We start from the raw sequence: 8,945 nt of genomic DNA, 5'->3' as shown, positions 1-8,945 counted from the left end.
ATTAGGTCACAGGTCGCACTGGGTCGGATTGCGAGTCAGGTACCCAAGCCAAAGGGGAGACCCAAGGCAAGACAGAAGAGTAAGAAGGCCACCACACCGAAGGGGGCTCCTTCTGTAAGGGATTTCAATCCAGCAACCACCCAGATCTTGCCTAGCATGTAGTGCACAATGAAACCCTTATTTATTTTTGTCTATAAGTTCAATATTCTGAATGATATACCACTCATATCACACCCATCTCAAAATACCCCTAGGTCACACTGAACCAGGAATCAGGCTAGTTTGTAAAGATACATTATTTATTTAATATTCAAATCACACATAGGTTATATATATATATATATATATATATATATATATATATATGACAGCAATCAACAGTGACAATACAATGCCGAAAATAAGCAAAGCAATTGAATTCACTTATAATAATGCAGAGGAGAAAACACCAGAAAAAGAACAGTTTTGTTTTATGCACAGATGGCGTTTAGGTTAATCGTTCCCCCTGCAAAGTACTGAAGTACAAATGAGAAAACCTATACAAATGTGAGTAATCAGCAGGTATTCAGGAATGAAAGACCATGTCTAGAATTAGATGCAATCTTCCCTCCCCCAACAAGAGAGAAAACCGTTTTTGGCAAATTACACTTTTAAACTGACAGGCGAAAATTGTTTTGTAAAATAATGCAAAAGGGTGCAAACATGCTTAAAAGGAGAAAAATTCTGAGGAAAGCAACACTAAACAGGTCCTAACACACATGAGCTATAATATAGACAACAGTACACACTTTAGATCAGAATGGGATGGAAGAAGCACTTTGAAATGGGACAAAGACACGTGTAAACTTTTGAACTTTGCAAATTTGTGGCAAACTTTTACTATGCAATATTGGAGAAAAATGGGTAAAATACACTGTTCTAAGATGCGACAGTTGTTGATGTAGCTAAGGGTCTTCGGTATCAGTGAGAGTTGAAATTTCGTTTCTATCTTTAAAATTGAAGAAGTTATGGAGGTTTTAGTGAGCGGCGTTTTTGCAAAATAGGCGCGAAAATGAAAATAGAATTTCGATTTTGAATATGACAGATAGGTTTTATTACACTATATCAATGACTATGAAAAAGAGGCCACACCTGAATCTTCACAGCAACGTGGCCAGCGCAACCATTCATGTGGCGGATACTCAATTTCTGGGATTTACTTTAGTTACTCAAAATCACTAAGGAGTTATGGTTTTGTAACACAGGTGAGAAAATCAGCGCAAGAAGGATTCTAACAATACTGGGGTTCTGAATTTAAAGATGGGATGGGTTGAGATTGGGATGATACAATGCAGATATACTATGGGTCACTGTTCTTCCTGTTCATACTTACAGTCCTTTGTAATTAAATTGGACCGTCAGCTCTGGTCATTGGGTCGGATCAGGTCTACTGGCAGCAGGGCACCTCTGGAGGGATTGGATCAGCTGCGCGGTTCTGGTCAATTTTGTACTGCGTCTCAGACTGGATTTGGAGGGCCCTTCTGGTCACTGGACACAGCAGATTACATGATGCAAGTTTCAGCGGGAATACCTTAGTGGTAGCAAGCTAAGCTGAATCAGAATTATTCTTTTAAGTTTTGGATATTTGAAATTGGGTGTAGCTAGCAAGAGTTCAACAATGCTAAAGTCTGGATTCTGCAAATAAATCTGGATCTTCCAAGAATTCTGGAGTCCGCTGCAAGATGAAGGGTTCTGGAACCAGGTGCTGTGCGGAAATCTGCATGGGTTGTGGAAGCACTGTTCCCTATGTGTTGTGAAGTTCCTATATTTATACTGTCAAATGCCATCCCCCAGTTTATTGTGTGGGCAGAATTTCAAAAACACACCCCACGGCTGTGAGTGGCTGCAGGCCCATGCTTTGTCTTGGTTGGCGGTCTGAACAGAGCTGTCATCTTTATGATGCGATTTAGGAACTCCCACATTGATTTTGACCACAATTTAGCTTTCCCATAACTACACATGTTTACAATTATGCTCTCTACTAAAATCAGACACATGCATAACATTTGTATTTTGTGGTTTATCCTGGCGTCCAATTCCCACCTCTGTAAGAGCTGTTTTTCTCATTCTATGGGATTTCATACATTTTAATCATAACAGTTTGAATTTTTAATTTCTAATTCGGTACACCTCTGGGCGCTTATCAGTGGATCATGTATTATTACATGGCTTGCAACATTAATAGTTCTGCTACCATAAGGATTTTTCGTAACTTTGGTTCCTTAAGTGGTACAGATTTCATCAACGTCTTAAAAGCATTGGCCTAAAATTAGGTTAACATCTACCAATTTTTAGATTTATACTCCCTTAGGTTGCACAGTTAAAGAGTTGCAAACTAAACCCCAAATACAGATTTAAACGCCAAGATGTTCAGAGTTTATTTTCTTTTTTCTTCTTTCAACAAACAGCTGTCAGATCCCTTTGATCAGGGTGGGGTGTCGAGGGAAGCATCCTGTCCCTCCCCTTCCTGGAGAGGGAAGCTCCCCTGTAGAGATCAGTTGGGCAGCTTGCCATTGTTCTTGGCTCAGCCAGAGACGAATGTCTGAGGCTCTCTTTGTTTTCATTATGCAGGAACTATTAAGCAGCCATTAGCCTTCCTGTAGCAATTGAGTGTCAAGCTGAAATGTGAATCTTTCCCAGGCTGGGCTGTCAGATCAGAATGAAATAGTTGATTAGCTTCATACTGGGTTCCTTTAAATTAAAGTCTTCATTTCAGATATAAAATACAAGCACAGTTTATAAGGGATTTGGACATTTTAAAAGAATTAGCCCTTCACAAGCATGCTTTAAATAGGCAGATTTTGCAATTTTAATCAGGAAACAGAAACACTTTTAAACTGGGTTTGACAGATAATTTTCTGGTGCAGCTGTCGGTCAGTGAGGCCTGGATTCCTCTGACTGCACTGGAGAATCTATGATTTCAGCACTTTTCATTTCTTCAATAATTCACTGGGAAAATGACTGAATTTAGCGCCAAAACTGCACTTTGAAGGTTGTCATTGATTAGGAAGCTGTATTTAAGGGCATTTTCAGATTTTTTGCCCACTTTTGTGGCATTGAGTCATGTAACTGGTAATAGCACTCACTGTGCTTCCCCTGCAGGGAGTTCTGTTTTGACAATCTACTTTGCCTGTGTGCGGCAAGGTGGTACAGCCTCTTCGTGATTTCTGAACCATGCGCAGTTTTTGAAGATTTAGCGTGCACAGTGGTTGGCACCTCAATTTTTGGCAGTTTTCTTCCCCCATTGGCAAAGGGGTATAGCGTGGTGCCTTGGCATGGGTTGAAATATCCCACACAACCCCCCGACTTCAGCGTGATGTCCAGTCGTGGGGGAGTCGGGAACGTGGATTTTTTTTTCTTCTTCTTCTGTTCATGAGAAGAAATCCGGTTGCTTCTCCCATCAGCGATTGATGCAACATGCTCTCCTCGCCGGTTCTGGTTGGAACTGTGGAGCGACACTCCGGGCTCTTGGGTTTTTTCCTCCTTATCCCTGAGGATGCCCTCCTTGGTGATTAGGTGGTTTTTAGTTCCAGTACTAGAAAACAGAACATAGCACGGTTATGGAAATTTCCCCACTACTGTTCCCCGTGTAGTGGGGTGGATGCATGAATTGAATACAATTTACAATATTCCCAACCTATATTTAATACTGGTCTTAACACTCTCTTCGCAAGTACACAATGAACATTTAATAATTCTTTCTAGATCTCCGGGTTTTCCCCTTCTGGGTTTCTTGTTGGCTCTTCTATTTGCCGCAAAGTATGCCTGGGATGGCAACTCTTTAGCTGGTTTATGTGGACCCATATGTCCTCCCCTTCTGTCAAATTTCCCTTGGGGATGCGGATTCTGTAGACGACTGGGGAAATTTTGTCCACAATTTCAAAAGGACCTCGCCAACTTGGGAGAAATTTGTGCTCTTTGGCTTGGTTCCTTTGGAAATTGTACAAGTAGACCCGGTCTCCTACTTGATATTTCTTTTTAGTCGTCTTAAGGTCATAGTGCGTCTTCATACTGTCTGCAGATCTTTCTAGATTCCGCTGAGCATACGCAAAAGCATGTTGAAGGTGTTTTCTCAGATTCTCAACATACTCATGAGTTGTGGAGGCATTTATCAAGGTCTGCTCTTGGGTTCTGTAGAGCAGATGCTGGGGTAGCACCATCCTTCATCCAGTCATCAGCTCAAATGGAGAAATTTTTGTTGCAGAAGAAGGGGTAAATCTGATGGCCATCACTACAAGGGGTAATCGAATATCCCAACTTGGCCCAGAATCTGTCACAAACGTTTTTAATATTCTCACAATAGTTTTATTGTACCTCTCAACTCCACCACTAGAGGACAGTGGTATGCAATGTATAATTTTCTTTTTACCCGAAGTATCTCCCACATCTTTGTCATCACTTCGCTAGTGAAGTGACTACCTGAGTCTGACTCAATCCTTTGGGGTAGTCAAAAACGCGAGAAGATGTGATTGATCATCAGGGCAGCTGCTGTTTCTGCCTTGCAATTTGGGTCCAGGAGACATTCCACCCATTTAGTAAACAAGCATGTCACGGTTAACATGTACTTGTTCCACCTAGAGGAGTGAATCACGGGCCCTAAGAAATCGACTTGCAAATCGGACCAAGGCAGTGTCATCCTCCTCTTTTGGAGGGGAGCATGGTGTGTGAGTGATGTTGGCTGAAATTGTGGATTCACAAGACACCCCTTCAAGTATTGGTCGAGGTCCTGCCCATGTGTGGCCAGTATGCAACCTCTCGTAAGATTTCTAATGTCGTATGAAAACCCGATGACCGGCTGTGGGCCCGTTAATGGCCGTGACTTAGCATCAGGCTTCGGAATGAGGTAGGGACCACCCACTGGTCATGGCCAGATATGGATCTCCTCACCAACAAACAGTCTTGGATTCAGAACATTTTTGGACATTTCATCAACACTCTCAGGTCCTCTTTCCCTATGCAATCGGTATCTGTCAGGGGAAGTTCTGAGTGTCCTCAATGTGTTGATGAAACTTACCAGTTATTGAATCCCCTTCGTGAGCCGAAATCAAATCAGCATCTGGGGTCTCCTTACTCCACTGGCCAGTTTAGAGTTCATTGTGAGCATTTGTCTGGGACCTAGTTATTGCAGTGACCAGGATTTCCCCCAACAGGGACTTGATCTCAAGTAGATCCCCCTTGGATAACTCCGGTTTTGGCTTGCTGATCAGATACGTCATTTCCAGTTTTGTCTGGTCCCTATACTTTAGAATGACCCTTGATCTTTTTCCAGTAGATGGTTATCCCGCTAGAGGTGACCAGATCATCAATATTCTGTATTAGTTTTCCATGTTTTAGTGGATTATTGTTAGCACGTAGCATGCCTCTGGTTTTTCAATTAACCAGGTGCTCCACAAACCCGTTCCGGACATAATCTGAATCCGTGATTATGACCCTTTGGTGGAGTTGGTGTTGGACAGCTTTGAGGATGGCTTGATGCACAGCCATCAGTTCTGCCACTTGACTACTAAGAGGACTGATTGTCTACCCAGCGGATGGTTCTGGGGCATCATTCACCCATGCATTCCCCACGCCGGCCACAAGTTTCTATTTCCTGTTGTTGTCAACATGGTAGGAGCACCCATCCGCATAGATGGTGGGCATTCCCTCACACTTGTCTTCTTCATAGACTTTGTGTGGGGAATTAAGGTACGCCTCCATGTTGTCCTTGATTTTAAGACTTTCATCCTTGAGACAGTTTTCTCTGGCACAATCATGCAAGTCAGCCAGACCTTGCGCGAGGGGGCTCTTCTTGTTTTGGCCATATCTGACCTCCACAGGAAAGCCTTTCATTGACGGAATCCAGGAAGTAATTCGGGAATTACTCACATTTCCACCCAGATTCTGTCTCTTTGAAGATATTGCAGAGGCTGATGTGGAGTCTCCACTATGATGTGTTCCCCCTGGATGAACGGGTGGTAATTCTTCAATACCCACACCGTTGCCAGGAGTGCTTTCTCACAATAGTTGAATTTTTACTCCACAGAGGATAAAGTCTTACTCGCATGGGAGATTACTTTATTGAACTTGTCATGCTTTTGGTATAACACTGCAGTCAAGCATTTATTTGAGATCCCTGTCTCCAAGAACTCCTTGTTTTTGACAGGGTAAGCTAGGCAAGGTGCTTCTGAGAGGCCTCTTTTGAGTTGTCTTACTGCCTCAGCTTGTTCTGGACCCCGCTCCCACATGACCCCCCTTCAACAGATGGATCAGGGGTCTTGTGATCTCTGAGTAATCCTCAATGAACTTTCTGCTGTAATTAGTCAGTCCAAGGAGGCTCCTTAGCTCCCGCAGAGTTGTTGGGTCTTTTAGTTTCTGGAGCGCTTCTACTTTCTTTCCCTGGGGACAGAGACCCTCAGAAGTTTTCTCATGCCCCAAGAAATTGACTCGGGTCCTGCACCACTTTACCTTTTGGAAAGATAGTTTTGCTCTGGCAGCCCTCAACTGTGTTCCTCCACAGTTGAGCTTTTGATTAGAATGTCATCTACATAGGCCAGGTTACCCCTTTCACCCAAGTCGGGCATGGCCTTATGCAAGAAGATATATAATTAAGTGCCAGAGTAGATGTATCCCAAGGGAGCCCGGGCCTAAGTGTACTGCTGCCCCCCGAAGGTAAAGGCCAGCTTGTATTGGTCCTCCCTACTGACAGGTACAGTCCAGTACCCATTGGTCAGGCCTATGGCAGTGTATACCTTTGACCCCTGGATCTGGGCCATCCCTTGGTCAATGTAGGGAAGAGGCCATCAGGAAGTGTGGACCCATTTGTTCAGCTCCCTTAGGTCAGCACAGAGCCTCCACTGGCCGTTTGGTTTCAAAATCCCCAGCACCGGATTATTGAAGGTGCTGTGGACTGGACTAATTATCCCACGGGACTCAAGTTTTTTAAATATTTCTGTGAGGGACTTCATAGATGCGAGAGGTAAGCAATATTGCTTCACAAACACTGGAGTCCTGACAGGGTCCGTGGGAATTGTTATTGTATGGATTTCAGTGCGACGGCAGTCATATGAGTCCACCGCAAAGAGATCTTGAGTTGACTCTCTCTTCAGCCATTTGCCTGAAGCCGGGAAAGACTTCTGGTTTGGCTATTTCAGTGGCCTCCTCCAGCTGGACTGATGGCTTCAGGTGGGGAAGGCAGTCCTGGTGGACTTGAAAGATCACCTCATCCCTCCTGAAGTCCCATGTCACCTCTTCCTTACCATAAGGGCAGGAAGAGTACACCAGGAAATTCCCTCCATTCCGGATGAAGATCCTGTCTGGTCTTGTTTCATTGTGGCTATCATTGTCACAAACGTCATGGGGGATTGGTTCTATCAGTTCTTTACCTAAATCTATGGAAAAATGTCAGTCATCAACCGCCATTCCAATAATGGTGGCTGCGCCCAGAGTGATACTCGCTGTTATCCACCACTATTGGAATGGTGGTGTGTTCTGTATTGACTAGTGGTGTTGGGTTTAACCCCAACCCTTGCTGTTGGAAATGGGAATATATGTCTCAGAATTTTGCAGTTTCTGCCCTCTTTTAATTTTGACTTCAGTTGTGAATTGTCTGGTCTGTTTTGGGACGGTGACTTCTTCTCCAATCTGAACTTCAACTGCATATGGCTGCAGTTGAGCTGACCGAAATGCTTTCTCTGGATCGTCAAAGTCCATGGGATTACCCTCTAATCGGAATCAGGCTTTGAAGTTTATTAGGTCCAAACTAATGGCAAAGCGATTGAGAATGTCCCTGCCTAAATAAAATGCGGCAGGGACATCTCGCATGACCCAACAATTATGGACTATGATTTTGTTGCCTGTGGAAATTTTGAGCATACACCTGTTAGGCAGGAGATGTTTGGAATTCGGTGTTTCCAGGTCCATTTCCCATTTGTCTATCAATATAAATGTGGGAATGGCTGGATCCTTTGGGAGTTTTCGGAACATGGCTTTGCTGATGAAGCTGTTACCGTTGTTCACACACACTCGGGCGAGAACAGAGTCCTTCCCCCCATTTAACTGAATAGGGATGAACAACTGTTCTCCAATTTTCTGAATGTCAGCCAAGCTTTGAGTTGGTTTCTCATCATTTTGGACTATAGGAGTGGGATTTTCTGATTGTGAATTGGTATAGAATTTCAGACTATTTCCTTCCAGTGTGGAATGCCACTTGAGACTGGAAGGAAGGTTGATTTCAGAAATAGAGAGAACTTCCCATCACCAGTTTGTTGTCCTACTGCAATTACTGTCATGTCAGGGTTTTTGTTGTTTTGAAAGTGGAATTCAATTTGGTCAGGTTTTTGTTCAACTATGTGGCTTGTGCCATTTGGACTAACCTGGTTAACGCTATGTATTAATTTTATTGGTCGGTTAGTCTGGGTCCAGAGGACCTTGTTTACACAATCTATTAGGGGAGACAATCTATGCAGGATGTCATTCCCCAGTAAACATGGTGTGCCCTCTGGAGTCACAACTATGACCGGGTGTTTCACCTTATGTCGCCCAATTTTAATGTCTAAATCCGGATTCCCCTCGACAGGAATTTCATTCCCATCGAAGTTCTGAATTTGTCCAAGAAGAGGGGTGAGAGGGATCTGGTATCTCTCCCCCCTTCCTGAATTCAGCTGATCAAAGGTCCTTTTTGACAGACGGGTGGCTTGGGATCCAGTGTCAAAAATGTACATTGCCCCTGTATTTGGACCGGGGCATAAAATCTTCCCTCCTTCTCCTCAAGGCGGCAAAGATAATGTGCATTTTGGGAAAATTGGTGGGTTAATTTCTTTACTCTTGATTCTGACAGAGGGGTATTTTGGGCAGGATTCTGTTTGGGAGCTTGGGAATCTGTAAAAAAAAAAAGGTGACAGTTGGATATTGGCGAAGTTTTGGGCTAC

The sequence above is a fragment of the Ambystoma mexicanum genome, chromosome 3p, assembly GCF_040938575.1.
Source record: "Ambystoma mexicanum isolate Mex_15411 chromosome 3p, UKY_AmexF1_1, whole genome shotgun sequence".
In the NCBI taxonomy this organism is placed as follows: Eukaryota; Metazoa; Chordata; class Amphibia; order Caudata; family Ambystomatidae; genus Ambystoma; species Ambystoma mexicanum.
This window is presented reverse-complemented; position numbering follows the sequence as displayed.